Below are 16,403 nucleotides of genomic sequence, written 5' to 3' on the forward strand. Positions count from 1 at the left end.
AATTTCTTTCTCTCATAAAATATTCAGTTAAGTTCAGTTCAGTTTAGCTCCAATAAGTTCAATTCAGCTCTGTTCAGTCAATCAAAACAAACCCTTAAAACAACTTTTTGCAATATATGAAGAAGTTGAAGAGCATGCTTCCCTTTTATTTTTCAGGAAAAATTGTGAAAAACTACCCACCTAATAGATTATTTTGTCAACAACTACTCGCTTAAAATTTTTATCAAAAAAACTACCCACTAAGTTTAAAAAGTTTGAGTAGCACTACCCATTTTGGTTCTCCGGCAACAAAATCCGGCAAGTGTGGCCGAATTTTTTTTTTTCCTTCAAAAACTTAAGCCTAAATCTCGTATTAACAACCAACCTAATCTCCTTCACAACGATTCACCCCAGAAGCACAAAATTTCTAATATTTCCTCAATTAAAGAGGGCGAAAGTAATTGTGATTTTAATTAAGAAATATGTAATGCTTCTAAATTGATGTTAAATTCACTTGTTTTGGCTTCTTAATTGGGTGATTTATCATTTCGTGTTTAAATTATGGAAGAAAAAACAAAAGTGAACCCCAGTCGCCGGATTTTGTTGCCGGAAAACCAAAATGGGTAGTGCTAGTCAACTTTTTAAATTTAGTGGGTAGTTTTTTTGATAAGAAATTTAAGCGAGTAGTTGTTGACAAAATGACCTATTAGGCGGGTAGTTCTTGACAATTTTTCCTTTTTTTTTTTTTTATCATAATAGTGATTTTAAAAAAAAAAAATTGTTGACATTGTGAGTATGGTTAGTGTTTAGGGTAATTTCACCCTGCCACGTGGCCCAATCAGAGGATGACACGTGTCAGCCCCAGATTGGTCTAAAATGGACCAATCCCTGCTCAACACGTGTCCTTCCAGAAATCAAGGGAAAAGGCGGCCTTCAGGCCCAAATCCCGAGAATGCCGCAAAACGGCGCAGCCCACCAATGATTAGGGTTCAGTGACCTAATCAGGGGCACAATTCCCAAAGACCCTATAAATAGGGAGATATCCCTCATTTCGAGGGTACGTTTTTTGATCATCTAATACACCTGCATTCTCTTACATCAGAGAAACACCTGAGCTTGGAATCCGAGCAGATACCCACCTAAATTTCCGTACTCTTTTTTCCTTTTCAAGTTACTAACTTGATCGTTGGAGGCGGAGCACCACCCAACAGGTGTCTCCGTTTGTTTTGCAGGTACAGCTCATCCCGGATCAGTCTTCGTGTTGTAACTCTCCCGAGGGACAAAAACACCCAAAACATTTGGCGCCGTCTGTGGGGAGAGTACCTCGAAGATGGTTCAAGAGTCTGTACCACCCCCTAACCGTCTGGGCGAAGACCCAGAAGTCTTTACAGACCATGAGGAGGATGAGGATCCTCAGGTCGAAACCTCCATAGCCGAAGACGGCTCTCTCAGAGTCAAGCGCATCCGGCCCAGAGAGACTCTGGAGCGGGGCGCCTCCCAGGCAGGTCCGAGCAGACCTACTGGGCAGCCGGAAGGGGCAACCCAAACGGCAGTTGGATCAGCCCCTGTCACCCGAGACGAACTCATGAGGTTCATGACGAGTTTCAAGGGTGAAATTACAAAGCTGATCACAAAAAGCCGGGCTGGCCCAAGTAAAGGTCAGTCGGCGAAGAAGACTCCTCCAGAGAAGGGGAAGTCAGTCCGAAACCGGCAGCCCACTCCTCACCCAAAGGAGAAGGCAACCGGGACCATTGATTGGTCGAAAACTCTCCTTCCTGGTGGGAACACCAATAACCCTCGCCGGCCTCACCAGCCGGTGAGAAGTAAAAAATCAACTCTCGATGCCCGGGAAATCATCAACCGGAAGAGAAATCAATCGCTGTCTGAGTCGGCTTCAACGTCGAACTTTCTAGACAGCTTCAACAATATTTCTGCAGGGAGTGCACCCTCCTTGCATGAGAGTCAGAAAGGCGGTAATACCGTCCATTCTGGCCCTCATATGATTGGAAATGTACCGTATGTGCCTACTCAGGCTTACGGGCAGTATTCTCCTCACTTCATGCAGCCAACTTTCTTTGGGGGTCAGGCGACATATCCAAATGTCCAGCCACTGGACTGGCAGCTTCGTCTGCTGCGCCTGGGTGAACAACCTTCTGCGTTCACTCGGGAAATAACCGAGGCGGCACAGCCGGCTAAGGTTAAGAATGTGTTGGTTGGTACTTATGATGGCACCACCAACCCGGAAGACCACCTCATGGCTTACACCAACTTCATGTATCTGCAGGGGTTGGATGATGCCACTTGGTGTCGATGCTTCCCGGCTACATTGAAGGGCATTGCCCAACAACGGTTTGGCAACTTGCCAGCCGGGTCCATAGATAGCTTCAGGAAGCTTGCCTTCCTGTTTGCTTCTAACTTCTCAATGAACATCCCTGCTAAGAAAACAAGCCTTGATTTGAGCACTGTTAAGCAGGGAGAGAGAGAAGGGCTGCGCTCGTATGTCAGGCGGTTCAATCTGATAAGAATTCAGATTCAAGGACTGTCTGACGAGGTAGCTTTTACAGACTTTTTTAAGGGTCTGAGAGACGGGTCGACTTTTAAGTTCGACCTCGTCAGAAAAGGGGCTTTCACCCTACAGGCGGCCCTGAGGGAGGCGGAAAGCTACATTCAAGCTACCGACCTCTGCTCGCCTGGTAGCCAGTCGGACTCTAAGAAGTCCGATAAACAAAAAGACAGCCGGTCAGCTCAGCCGGCCAAAAACAAAGAAGAGAGCAAGAAAATAAAAGAAGTCTGGGCGGTTACTGACTCTGACCAGCCGTCCCAGAAGATAAAGAAAGAGTTTAAACCATACGTCCCCAAGTACGAGTTTAACAAAGACTGCAACTCCATCCTCATGGAGGTAAAGGATCGGCTGTCCATTGAGAAGCCGAATCCTATGAAGAGTTCTGTCCAATCACGGAACAAAAATAAATTTTGTCAGTTCCATGAGGAAGTTGGCCATGACACCAACGACTGCTTCAGTCTTCAGCGTGCGTTGGACCGTCTGGCTGACAAAGGGTTGTTGAAGTCCTACATTTCTAAGTCCCCAGTCGGGGCAAAAAAGAAAAACAAGGGTCAGTCCTCCAAGACTACCCCCCAGCCTGCTAGTAGTTCGGATACCGACAAGGAGCCGGTCTACACTATAGCAGGCGGGTTCTCATGTGGTGGCCCTACCATCCGGGGCACCAAGAGCCATCTTCGAAAGATGGACAAAGATGATGATGAGCAGGCGGAAGCCAGCTCCTCCTTCCCAGACGTCTTGATCACTGAGAAGGACAGGGGCAGCGTCCGTCGCCCGCATGATGACCCGGTGGTCATTGAATGTAAGGTTGCCAACCAGCTGGTTGGACGGATCCTTATTGACACCGGCAGCTCATCAGACATCATCAGCCTCCGGTGCCTGCAAAAGCTGAAATACAATGTCAGCGGCATGCATCCGGTCACCCACCCCTTGGTTGGTTTTGGGGGTGGGATGGTCTACCCAGCCGGGAGAATCGACATACCCATCCGGCTGGGAGAGAAGGGCCAGGGACGACATATTGTCGTCAGATTCTTGGTCGTTGAGGAGTTGACCGCCTATAACATCATTCTTGGCAGGCCAACCCTCAACGTAGCCAAGGCAATAATCATCCCGTCCCTCATGCTCATTAAGTATGAGAGGGATGACGGCTCTGTTGGTTCCTTGAATGGGGATCAGAAGACGGCCCGAGAGTGCTATCTCTCAGCCGTTCGAGATACCGTGGCCCCAGGCGGTCAGGAACCAATAGACCTTGACAATGTCAAGGATGCCGACCCAGCTCCCGCCCTACCAGCAGCCGGGAAGAAAAGAAAGGCACCTCTGCTGGTGGAGGTGAAGAAAGAGAAAAAATAGCAATCACTGACCGGTGAACGGTCAGATGAGCTCCGTCCCCAACCGGATGGCGAAAGCATTGATCTCGTTCTGGATGACAGCCGTCCAGAACGTACTGTTAAGGTTGGGACGGTTGCTCATGCTACCTTGGGTGCAAGCTTGCACCTTCTGCTGAAGGAATTCAAAGACATTTTTGCCTTTGAAGTGGAAGAGATGCCAGGCGTCAGCCCGGATCTTGCTGTCCACAAACTCGCCGTGGACCCCAAAAAGAAGCCCATCCGGCAAAAGAAAAGAAACCACGGCGAGGAAAGAAGTCAGGCGGCAGCTGCCGAAGTCAAAAAGCTGCTAGACGCCAGGTTCATTCGGCATTGTAATTTTTCCGACTGGGTGGCCAATGTGATCCTTGTTAAGAAACCGAATGGGACCTGGCGCATGTGTGTTGATTACACAGACCTCAACAAGGCGTGTCCAAAGGACAGTTACCCGCTTCCAAAGATCGACAGTCTGGTCGATTCTACAGCCGGTCACGCCTTGATGAGCTTTATGGATGCCTACTCCGGTTTCCATCAGATACCCCTGTGGAAGAAAGATCAAGAGAAGACGGCCTTCGTCACTGATCAGGGGTTATTCTGTTATACTGTGATGCCGTTTGGCTTGAAAAATGCGCCTGCCACTTTTCAACGGATGATTAATACGGTCTTCATTAATCAGATTGGGAGGAATGTGGAGGCGTACATTGATGACATGATAGTCAAATCCAAGCTACAGACGGATCACCTTGCTGATCTCCGAGAAACATTCACCACCCTCAGGCGGCATAAGGTTATGTTAAATCCTAAGAAATGCGTCTTTGGTGTTGAGTCTGGGAAGTTTCTCGGATTCCTGATTGATCAAAGGGGGATAGAGGCTAACCCCGAAAAGATACAGGCGGTGATTGATATGAAGTCACCCCGCTCTGTCAAGGAAGTTCAGAGACTCACGGGTTGTCTGGCCGCCTTGGGGAGGTTCCTCAGTCGGTCAGGTGACAAGTGCCTCTACTTCTTCCAAGCAATCAGGAAGAAGACCAGATTTGAATGGGGGGATGATGCTGAGGCGGCGTTCCAGAGGTTGAAAGAGCATTTACATTCTCTGCCTAGGTTGGTCAGTCCTTTGCCTAGGGAGACGTTGTACATGTATTTAGTCGTCTCAGACCATGCCCTCAGTGCCGTTCTCCTTGCTGAGCGAGACGGCGTGCAGCTCCCGGTTTACTTTATTAGCCATGTTCTTAAAAATGTTGAACTCCGGTACCCCATGGTTGAAAAATTTGGCCTTGCTTTGTATATGACATTCAAAAAATTGAAGCCTTACTTTTTGGCACATCCAGTGGTGATCTACACGGACCAGCCACTCAAGCGGCCAATGTCTACCTTGGACTCATCCGGGAGAATGTTGAAATGGGCTATTGAAATGCAAAGCCTTGAAATCACTTACGAACCAAGAAAAGCAGTGAAAGGTCAGGCGTTTGCCGACTTCATTGTAGAAATGACTCGTCCAGTGGCTCCGGATAACCTTGATCAGGTTTGGAAAGTGTACGTAGACGGAGCTCTACAAAGAATGGCTGTGGTGCAGACGTAATCTATGAGTCTCCTGAAGGAGACATTTGAATATGCACTACGCTTCAGGTTTCAGGCCTCTAACAATGAGGCGGAATATGAAGCCCTGCTGGCCGGCATACGCATGTGTAAGGCGGCAGGGGCCATGAAAATTGACGCCTACTCTGATTCTCAATTGGTCATTAGCCAGTATGAGGGAAGTTATGAGGCTACCCATCCGGCTATGATCAAATATCTTCAGGCAGTCAAAGAAGAGGCCGGGGCACTTGAGGAATTCCGACTGAATCAGGTGCCTAGGTCTGAAAACAACCAGGCGGATGCATTGTCAAAGCTGGCATCTTCCGCCTGCCATGATACGCCTCGGTCAGTCTTCTGGGAAGTTCTTGAAAAAAGAAGCATCTATGAGGATCCCGTTGGAATTCTAGATCGAAGCTCTACCTGGATGGATGGCATTCGGGCCTATCTCTCAGACGGCACACTTCCTGATTCGCCACAGGAAGCAGCCGTCCTGAAAAAGCAAGCTGCAAGATTCGAGTTGAAAAATGGAGAACTCTTCAAGGCGGGGTTTCTGAAGCCTTTGTTGAAGTGTGTCACCCCAGAAAAGGGGAAAGAAGTTCTCGAAGACTTGCACTCGGGATTCTGCGCCTCTCACATAGGCGGCAGGTCCCTAGCCGTCAGAGCCAGACGACATTACTTTTGGCCCACTCTTGAGGCAAACGCCAAGGAATTGGTGAAAAAATGTGACAAGTGCCAAAAGTTTGGAAAACTTATTCATCGTCCGGCTACTGATCTGACGGCCATCCACAGTCCAATCCCGTTTGCAAAGTGGGGTATGGACATTCTAGGTCCCTACACGCCTGCTCCAGGCGGAAAGCGCTATATCTTAGTGGCTGTGGATTATTTCACCAAGTGGGTTGAGGCTGAGGTGGTTAAAAACATCAAGACCTCAGACGTCATTTCCTTCATCAGGAAGAATGTTATCACCCGGTACGGGGTACCCATGTCTATGGTGTTTGATAATGGTCCTCAGTTTGAGACGCCTCAGCTAAAAACTTGGTTGGGAGATCAGGGGATCTCAAGTTGTTTTGCATCTGTTGGCCGGCCCCAAGCAAACGGCCAAGTTGAAGCTTTTAACAAACTCATCTCAGACGGCATTAAAAAGAAAATAGAAAGAGCCGGTGGCTTATGGGTAGAAGAATTAATCCATGTCCTATGGGCCATCCGGACAACAGCGAAAGGGGCAACCGGTAAAACCCCATTTCTCATGGTTTACGGTGCTGAAGCCGTCTTGCCCATCGAACACTACGAGTCGACTCTCAGAGTCATGCTGTATGATGAAGAGGCGAATTGGGAAGCAATGCGCCTGGCATTGGATTCACTCCCAGAACGCCGGGGCAATGCCGCCTTGCGTCATGAGATTTACCGTCTGAGAATGACTAGAGCCTACAACAAAAAAGTACACAAGCGTCCTTTGAAAGTTGACGACTTAGTGTTACGAAAAATGGAGGCAACCGGTAGGGCCAATGAGTTGGGAAAGCTAACACCAAATTGGGAAGGTCCCTACCGGATCTATGAAGAAGTAAGGGACGGCACCTACCGCCTGGAAACCCTAGACGGCAAGCGCCTGCCTAGAACTTGGAATGTAGACAATTTAAAAAAGTACTACTTCTGAGAATGTAACTTTTTGTAAACAATGAGTCAATTATTGAAAATTAAGTCTTTGTCTGCAAATTTGAGTTATCGTTTGTCTATCCATCCGGGTAATATCCAGGCGGATTCCCCGTCCACCTAACTAAGTTCGATACTTGGTAAAGGTTACATTTGTTTATCCGCCTGGGTAATACTCGGATCTCTTGTTTATTTAAGTTTGATACTTTGTTTATTCAACTGCTTGACTATCCGCCTAGGTAATACTCAGACGGATTCTCCATTTATCTAACTAAGTTTGATACTTAGTATGATCAAATATTTGCCTGTCCGTCTGGATATTACCCAGACAGACTCGTATGCTTAAAAAACTAAGTTTGATATTTAGTGTAAATTCAACACTGATTAAGAAACTAAGCAAAAAAACGTTTAGTGGCTACACAACCGGTCTCAAACAGGACCAGAGGCTAAAATGGCCGGATGGTTGCTATTTTTATAAAATCGCCTGTCCCAACATGGACAAAGGCGTCCGGCGACACCCCTCCGGGTGCAATCGTCGCAGAGAACAGATTATCTGTCGGTTCTACGTATCCATGCAGACGGCAAAAATTGAACGACCAAACTGGTCAACTCATAGCCGTCTGACTAAAATAACCTACGAAGAACGAATAAGTTCCTAAATACCGGATGCCCATAGGCATCAGTCGGTCACCGGCTGAAGTTCTCACTTAGGTTATTTATTCCAAAAATTGCACCTCACCCCAATTGGGGCAAGAGTTCAATGGCTGTGAAATCTCTACCAAGACGGGCATAAGCCGTCTGGGTAGTGACCGAAACGCCTGTTGGTGTACGGCTGTGCACTTGGTTTGGGGCAATCACTACTGTGATTGATTGACTTACAAACATATCATGCTCTTTGCAGCATCAGACGTTTTCAAGTCAATCAACCAGCTTCAATTGAAACCAATCACACAGCCGTCCAGGGGCAAGGACGGCCAGACTATCGACTAGTAAGGCAAGAAATCGCCGCATGCTTATGACAAGTTAGGCAAAAATAAAAAATTTGCAAAAAAACAAAAATTCAAATGCAAAATGATCAAAACCGACTTAGTCGGTGCAATTCATAAAGTCCACCCAACCAAATGGTTGTAGTGGATTAAAATGTTAACCGGACCCCGTCCGGGAGAAAAATTAACACGGCTCCACAGCCGGTAAATACAAGAATACTCGGCACGCAGGCCGGAAAAAGCAAGTTTTGGCATACAGCCGCTGAATAAAAAGAAAATTAAAAGAAAGCAAAGATTGGCATACTGCCACTGAAGGGTCACTTCTGGCCTGCAGACGGAGCCTCCTGGTCCTCTCCCTTCTCCTCATTGTCTGAGGGAATTTCCTGCGCTTCACCAGGACCAGGAAGCTCAGGCGCGGACGGCTCATTGTTGCTGAGCCAGGATTCAAAGGAGGCAGGCTCTGGCTCGCCTTGCTCTCTCAAGTACACCACGTACTCGGCATAGTTGTGCGCCATTGCCCAGATGCTATAATCAGCGTCTGGATACAAGGCAGCCCAAGAAATCTTCATACGGGCGTCGTTGTCAACATCACTCTCAGCAACAAGGCGGTTTTGCTCCGCCTCCAGGGTTGCTGCAAAGTTTTTCTGAGCTTGAGCAGCATCCTTCTCCAGCCTCTCAACCTTGGATTTCAGTTTGCCAAGGTCCGCCTGGGTCTTCTTGAGCGCCTCTTCAGCCTGTTTGGCGCTCTCGTCTGCTTTCTTCTGGGCCTCCTCCGCCCTGTTCTTGGCCATCTCAGCATCCGTTACCCGCTGGTCGGCCGCCTTCAGATCTAGCACTAGCTGCTGGATTCTAGACGCCTGTGTCATAATTATTGCTTTAGTTTCAAGTTCATTTACGATAGTTGAGTGGAAAGCAATATTATCAGCGTCTATGGCGGACATTTTGGCCCTTTTTACCTCTTCCCGTTTGCGGGAATAAGGACGTTTGAGCCCGTCCACCCGCAGCATGGCCTGCAAAAAGCAGGCGGTATAAGAATTACAGGCGGGGTAAAACACTTAGAAAAAATAACATTGAATTGACAAGTTTCTTACCTCAGCCAGAAGGGACAGAATGCATTCAAGGTTGAACGTCTCTATCCCAGGGATATTGTCCTTATCCCTCTTCCGGACGGCCTCCAGCATAGCCTTGGCATGCTTCTGGACGTCTGGCCAGCAGGGAGATTGATCTTCACCACAATCAATAGGTGATGAGTGCGAAACTAAGGCGGCACCTATTTGTAGCCGGCCGTCTGAGGATGACGTCTGTTGGGAGTGGGATTTCACCCGTAAAGGCCACCCCAGCTCAAGCGGGGATTCAAAAGGGTTCTTACCTTCAGAGCCGGCCAAGCGGGAGACGCTTGCGGGCGTGGTGAACCCCGCGGCTGCTGAGGGGTTGGCAAGATCAAGGCACAGGCTGCCGCCTACCTTCTCGAGTCGCCCAGCTATCCGCATCGTCTTTGCCCCGGCTGAGGCGCCAGGAGTTGACGCAGAGGCGGACTTTTTTATCTTGTTAAGAGCGGCTGGGGCCTCCTCTCTAGCCCGTTTGAGGCTTTTCTCAAACGATTTCCCAACTTCCCCCCCTGTGAAAATAAACAAGTCAGGGTTAGTATCCGGACAAGATAGTTTTTAAAATAAACTTAAGGGTTCAGGCGCTCAATACCTTGGCCCTGAGCTCGGCCGCAGCTTTCTCCGCAAGCTCTTTGCGGATGGCTGCAGAAGACCGCTTGGGAGTTTTCTCCGTCTGCAGCATGTCTAGTGCTTCTTTTGCAAAAAGAAAGAAATTGGTCAAAATCATAAATCAATTCCGATAGAAAAATACTACAAACGGTATGAACTCAGGTGCATACGTTTATTAAACATGTGTCCTAGCCCACAGGCGGCTAAGAAACATTCATCCCTGAACCAGGCGCTCTTGGGAATCCAGTTCTTTGGGACTTTTATTGTTTCCCCGGTTGACAGAGTTGCGTCTGTGAGGCCGAAAAAGTCTGCCTCGATTATTTTGTCAAAGTCTTCCTCTGGGATCCGGGGAAGAGCGCACTTCCTGCCCAACAAGTCGGGCTTCTTATTGTACAGACGGAATTCATAATTTTCCCGTCTGGTTGGGGCTGACATCAGGTAGAACCTGTGCTTCCAGCCATCGAACTTGGAGACCTTGTCCAAGGTCATCATTTATTGCGGCTGTGTGGTTAGAGTATACCACGCCCTCCAGCCGCCTGGGCTCCTACTGAGGTAGTGCATGCTTGCAAAAGCCTCCCAGCCGGGGTTAAGCCCTTGGAATTCGCAGGCGGCAACGTACCCCAGAATGTTGGTCCAGGAGTTGGGGGTAAGTTGCCAGAGCCCAAGGCCGTAGCCTCTTAAAATTGCCTTCACCGCCTGGTGAAGGGGGAAGCGAAGACCAGCTTTGAACTCCGCCTCGTAACAGCCAAAATAGTTGTTGGTGTTCTCTTGATCATCCCCCCAGGCGATGGTGCCCAGCTCAGGCGGCACCCGGATCTTATACCCGTCTCCAAGCGGGTGCATTTTCTTGAAGTTCTCTAAGCTCTCCCCCATCTGGATTCGGTCCTTGGAGGAGACGTGGATGCTGAAGGGATCGTCCTTCTCACCCCACTTTTTTCCTTTCTTCCTCCTCGCTATCCGGAAGAGGGGGCAAGTCATCGCTGCTCTCGGAGGTAGAGGCGGAGCTGTCGCTCTCCGTCTCCCCCTCGCTTTGGTCTATGGGGGCAGAGACGGCCTCGTCGCCGCCTTGGTCGCACTCTTCCAAGAAAGAGTCAGCAGGGGTTGAAGGGGCGCGCGGAGGGGATCTCTCCAGAGCCGTCTGGTCTCCCTGACCAGACGTTTCTCCCTCAGGCGTTTGGCCTCCTGAGCCTTCGCCTCTGTAATTTGGATCAGTGGTCGTCTGCATTGTCCGAGCCATGGTGTCCTGCACAGACACATAACTGGTCGGAATCCATGGCAAAGGGTGGTCCCAACACCCCAAGCCGGCACTCCCAGTCCTAGACTCAGCCGTCCCTGGTGACCCGCTGGACTCTAACCTAGGCTGTGCCGTGTGTGTTGGTGATGCATCCATTTATTGCAAGAAATATGTACAAGCGGTGAAAAAAGAAAAGAGCTGAGAGAGACAGAGACGGTACCTTTGGATTTGATATCTGAAGGAAGGCGGGTCCGGCTGGGTTGCGGAAGAACAAAGTTTCTTGCTCGCGCCTGACTCAAACGGATGACTTCTGCTCTCTCGAAGTTTTTCTCTCTAGAAAATTTTTGTAAACGTACAAAATTATGAGGGTAAAACGGCTATATATAGAGGGTAAATATGGGGGCATTTCCGTAATTTACCCGGAAGGTGAACGGTTACTCTGTAACGGTAAAATTACCGCCAACCGGAGCGTGACATGTGTCACAGATGCCACGTGGCGTGCCACGTCACATCTGTGAGGGGCAAATGTTTAGGGTAATTTCACCCTGCCACGTGGCCCAATCAGAGGGTGACACGTGTCAGCCCCAGATTGGTCTAAAATGGACCAATCCCTGCTCAACACGTGTCCTTCCAGAAATCAAGGGAAAAGGCGGCCTTCAGGCCCAAATCCCGAGAATGCCGCAAAACGGCGCAGCCCACCAATGATTAGGGTTCAGTGACCTAATCAGGGGCACAATTCCCAAAGACCCTATAAATAGGGAGATATCCCTCATTTCGAGGGTACGTTTTTTGATCATCTAATACACCTGCATTCTCTTACATCAGAGAAACACCTGAGCTTGGAATCCGAGCAGATACCTACCTAAATTTTCGTACTCTTTTTTCCTTTTCAAGTTACTAACTTGATCGTTGGAGGCGGAGCACCACCCAACAGGTGTCTCCGTTTGTTTTGCAGGTACAGCTCATCCCGGATCAGTCTTCGTGTTGTAACTCTCCCGAGGGACAAAAACACCCAAAACAGTTAGGTTTCTTGATTTTAATTTTCATTGTGAACTGTGATTAATTAGCTTGTAATGAATAATATATAATCTAATATATATATATAAAGGGGAGTTTTTCCCCGAGTTTTTAGAGAGCCACATAGGATTTAATTTTCTTAGCATGTCATGTAGGATTATAAATTTAATTTGTATCCAATTAAATAAGAGATTATTAATTTCTTTTACAATTAATTAATTGAAATGCCACGTAAGCAAAATTGACGAATGAAATACTAAATTTTAAATTAATTAAATACAAAATATTATCCTTTGAGATTAGTAATTTTATCTAATATTTTAAAGCTAATATAATAACAAAAAATCATATAAATATGAAAAATATTTTTATAAAAAAATACTAACAAACCGTGCATCGCACGGGCTTCGTCTATATACTAAAGGCGAAACCAAAGATGACACGTGTCAACCTTTGGTTAAAATTTTCCCGCCAAAACTTTTTATTTTTATTTTATTTTTTGCTTTTTGGTTTTTGTCAAAAAATCTTCTTAGAAAAGATTTAATATACATAATACAAAGTATAATATTTTCATTCATTTCTTACAAAAATAATACCTTTTCCTTCCAAAATAATCATTTTGTTTCTTCTTTATATATTAGACTCAAATATTAATTATTTCATTGTTTGATATGTTAAGTATCTTTAAATATATGTATAATTTTGGTTTCCTATCTTTATCTAATAACTACATACTGTAACATTATGATGCAAATTCAGGACAGATATTTTGTTTTATTAAGCATACAATACAATTTTTTAATTAAAGATTAAATTAATAAATCTGACAGATTTATATATACATTTATTTCTTTAGATAAAAAAAAAATACTAAGTATGTAGGTAATTTTAAACATATTATCATAACTTTTTAAGTATTTAAAATAGGAATTATATGGGTTAAAAATTAATCTTTTTATATAATATTTTTGTATCAATATACCATGGGTTTTATGTTACACCACATGCCCAAATTATAACTATGGTAAATCTTATTTTATCAACACACTTTGAACGCCACACTAATAAACAATTGATACACAATAGTCAATAGTGAAAATATAGTGACATACTCATATTTGTGTTCTGTGTATGGTAAAGACTAGAATAGACCCGATCTACAATAACTTATTGTAGACCCAACCTTCTAGTATAACATACGAATGTGATTATATCATACGAAATGTGATTATATCACTACAAAAGTGACTATATCATGCTAAAACTGTTATGTAAATGTATCACTCAAAAAGTAAATTTATCATTATAAAAAGTATCAAATAGTAAATTACATCATTCAAAAGATGATTTTTAAATTTTATCATCCTAAAGATAATTATATAATCTCATTAAATGGTTTAATATGAGATTATATAATTCAAAATATGACTCACAAAAAAATAATTATATTGTCTAAAAAAGTGATTATATCATCATAATGTGATTATATTATTTGAAAGTGTCAAATTTTAGGTCTACAATAACTTATTGTAGACCAAGTCCATACAAGACCAATTGTGTATGTATAAAACCAAAACCACAAAAATGCTTAGAACTTTTTGGGTTCTAACCCTGTTTTTTATCTTTCTATTTAGGCTCATTGTAACCTCTGTTATTTCAATTGAAAAGCAATTTCATGACTATAATATTAGCATAATAAAGTTTGAATTTATAATATTAGCTAGCAAAATCCAAAATTAAGAGAAAGAGCGATTAAAAAATAACACTTAAAAGCATTTTAATAGGATTTCTGAGACAATAGTGACCATTTTTACAAATAAAAACATTTTATCAGAGTATATTTTTGTTTCATGAAATCAATATACGTGAAAATAAACAATTATTTTCCCGTTTTAGCTTTCTTCCAAACGTCTTAAATTAATGAAACTTTAAAAATGATTACCGGCAAAATTAAATGGTTAGCAATCTTACAAATTGATGCAATCAAAGGATTTTTACTTAAACACATCAAAATTACGCAAATAATTATGACAAACATATAAATGCCGGACTAATAGTTCCAAAAAAGCAAATTGAAATTCGTAGAAACTTCCCAAATAGAAAATTCAAACCTAAAATCAAACCTTCACATGTTCAAAGTTGAAATCTAAAGAAAAGCTAATTCAATTCAATCCAAAATACTTCTTTTGAGCAGCAGATAAAATCTGACTACTTTTATAAAGCTTGATACCACTCAAGTACATATTTGGTAAATCTCTGGCTATCTCCTTGATACCTTTGGTTTTAGGGTGTGTTCTGAAGTCATACACTTTCATATCTTGCTCTTCACAATCAGCCAAGCAAGACACACCAACAGCGTCTGCCTCCTCCTCGAACGCCTCAGTATTCTTTACGTCAATAAACCATTCTTGATTGAGGCAATTCTCCACAACTTTCAGAATAGCCGGAGTGTCCCCTAGAGTTTGATCAAATCTAATATCAAATTTTCTAGTAACATTATCTTTAGTGAAGTCGAGCCAAAATTGGTCATGGAATAAATAACCAAGCTTAATCTGTAGGTTTCGAAATCCTCTTGACCAAGCAATACCAAGGACTTTAGCAAAGGCAGTGTACAAGGGAATCGAGGGGTCTTGATTCTTAACATCATTGTTGTAGATGTTTACGGAAATACCAATTAACCATTCCTCATTATTGTTACATATCAATCCCCCAACATGTCCGTTCAGATCCGAAAAAATATGAGCACCTATAGTAAGTTTGTGATAATCCTGCACCACAATTCAAGTACTAGATGTCAATCCAAAATTCATTAATTATATATACTTCCTTCGTTTCATTACTATCGCAATACAACATGTACAACATATATTATATAGGATGCAATAGAAAAAAGATAAATTAAAACGTACTTGTTTTTATACACATAGATGATGAGAAACACAAGAAACACATACAGAGTACCCATATAATAATAACTAGCAATCGTGTATTCGTGTGACATCTAATCTAACATAATACGAAGTATAAGAAATTAAAATAAGGAAAATTGATCATTTGTAATAAAGTAGAAAATTACTCGTAGTAAGCATACCATTGTAGTACTTTGAAGGAGTTTCTTCCTGTTTTTTCTCTCTAATTTCCACTTATCATCTCTATCAGTCGCGTGAGAGTGTCTTTGCGGATTCTTGTTCCACATTTTGCAAGGTGCAATCTCCTCACAAACATAACAGTAGCACTACATACATCGGTAACAAAAAAATAATAAACCACGGAGTGTACTCCAAACCATGTCCGTCTAGAATTAATAGTCACGTTAAATAAAAAAATAATCAAACTAAGGGGGGGGGGGGGGAGGCAAATAAGGCAAGCTAGGCAAATAGAAAAGAAAAAAAATTAATTAGTCATTTGTTGTAATTAAGTACCTTAGTACAATGACTCTTAGGAGATGATTTTCCAAAAGGGTATGTAAAACAGAGGTGCCTTGGATGAGGGACATCATCCTCTGGTTTGAGACTTATGGAAAGACGACTGTAAGCCTCGGTGATCACTTGCCCTTCATCATCTAGTATACGAGTTTCGGTTCGATGAATGGTTTTCTCAACATTATTACAGTTTTCCTTAAGCTGTTTTTGGCCTACTCCTGGTTTCATTGTGATTTTAGTACAAGTTTGTATGTTAGATTACGTTTTCAATTTCTCATAGTAGTTTATGTGTATATTTATAGTTGAGTGGAACGGTAAGAGTTGTGAAGAATATTAAGAAACAATATAGAACAAGTAATAAATGTAAAATTTATTAGAAAGTTGAAGGCCTTGAAGCTAGCTTACAAAGAGGAAGAGACCATTTCTATTCTCAAGTAAAGATATTATTAGAGAGAAATAAAGAGACTTTGAGATTGAAGCTTCTCATTTTTTGAGATTGAAGCTTCTCATAATTATGAACATTTGTAAACAAAAAAAAAAAAAAAAAAGTCAATAATGAACATTATCTTGATTCGTTTTATTGTTAATTAGGTAATCCACTAATACCTAAGCCATGCATATGTAACGGATTATATGCATTTATATAATTTGTATTTAAGAAATTTCCAAGACATCAATCAATTAATGTATGTTTTCATTTGAAATTACAATTACTACATAAAAATATTGTACGGAGTACTTTGTATTAACTCATATCTATCTATGTATAATATTATTAAAACCCATGTAGTACATGATATTACGACACGTGACATCCTTATGTCAGCATGACATGACGCACATTAAGCTATCTTATAAAAAACTAACGAGTTACATGGAGGTTAACAATACTTAATTAAGC

The sequence above is a fragment of the Chenopodium album genome, chromosome 1, assembly GCF_948465745.1.
Source record: "Chenopodium album chromosome 1, dcCheAlbu1.1, whole genome shotgun sequence".
NCBI lineage: Eukaryota > Viridiplantae > Streptophyta > Magnoliopsida > Caryophyllales > Amaranthaceae > Chenopodium > Chenopodium album.